The following is a 229-nucleotide window of genomic DNA, read 5'->3' on the forward strand; positions in this document are numbered from 1 at the left end:
CTCAAATTGATTACCTTCCTCAACATTCACACGTAAAACATGTACGAAACACGTCTGCTTTTCAAATGTTATTTCCAACCGTTATATATAATCACCGGAGGAGAAATACAAGATGAATTGTGCTTCTAAACTGCAGGTTATATTGCTCTCGCAATAATCCATCACTTCCGTTATTAATTCGCCTTCTGAAAAATTGTATCGCTGAAGTGACGAGTGGGAGAAAATGTGT

The sequence above is a fragment of the Penaeus monodon genome, chromosome 22, assembly GCF_015228065.2.
Source record: "Penaeus monodon isolate SGIC_2016 chromosome 22, NSTDA_Pmon_1, whole genome shotgun sequence".
Classification (NCBI taxonomy): Eukaryota; Metazoa; Arthropoda; class Malacostraca; order Decapoda; family Penaeidae; genus Penaeus; species Penaeus monodon.